This window comes from Buceros rhinoceros, unplaced genomic scaffold (assembly GCF_000710305.1).
Source record: "Buceros rhinoceros silvestris isolate BGI_N320 unplaced genomic scaffold, ASM71030v1 scaffold21618, whole genome shotgun sequence".
NCBI classification, from domain to species: domain Eukaryota; kingdom Metazoa; phylum Chordata; class Aves; order Bucerotiformes; family Bucerotidae; genus Buceros; species Buceros rhinoceros.
This window is the reverse complement of record NW_010426593.1, coordinates 1,961-2,755: the sequence shown is the minus strand read 5'-3', so window position 1 is coordinate 2,755 and position 795 is coordinate 1,961.

The following is a 795-nucleotide window of genomic DNA, read 5'->3' as shown; positions in this document are numbered from 1 at the left end:
TTATTCTTCAGCATCCAAATGAGGGATGCCAGGGGTTTGGAGGGGACAGCTGAGGACTGTCTAAGGCTCTCCCTCTGTCACCCCAGGCACATCACCCCTGTGTAGGCAACATGCGGCTCCTGGCCCAGTCCTCCTTCCCCAGGCTGGGAGCGGGGAAGGAGCAAAGTCACTCCAGTTGCAAGAAAGGGGAAGCTCAAAGGGGAAGCTGACAGGGACAGCACATGTCCCCTGTCCCCTCTCGGGGCAGGAAGTGCCACTGAGATGGGTGAGCGCCTGGCTTGCCTCACCTCACCCCTGGACCCCCAGCAGGACGAGTCCTCTTCAGATAGAGACCAGCGCGGGTGCTGCCTCTGGGTGCAAATCCCAGGGGACGCCCCCAAGCCAAGCCCATCCCCGTGTCCTCTCCTAGCCCTCTCAGCAGGTCCCCCAACTCCTGCCCTCAGCCAGGGAGCTGCCCTTACTGGGGGCCCCAGCAGAGCGGGGCTGTGCCAGCACGGCCGCAGAGCGGGACGAGAGATTACAGAGGAGTTAAAAAAAAAAAACAACCAACTTTTTTTAAAATGGAGATTATGCTAAAATTAACCAGGAAAAACAGAGCCCGTCGTGCCAGCAGAGACATGGCAGCTGGGAGCAAATGTCTTCTGCCCCTGCCCATGGCACTGGCACAAATACATTCTAGGTGACGGGCAGGTACCCCCAGGGACATCGCCACGGGCACTGCTCAGGGCTCAGAGTGCCCCCAGCTCGGGACCATACTGGGGCTGTACAGACCCAGACCACCCTGCCCCAGGGTTT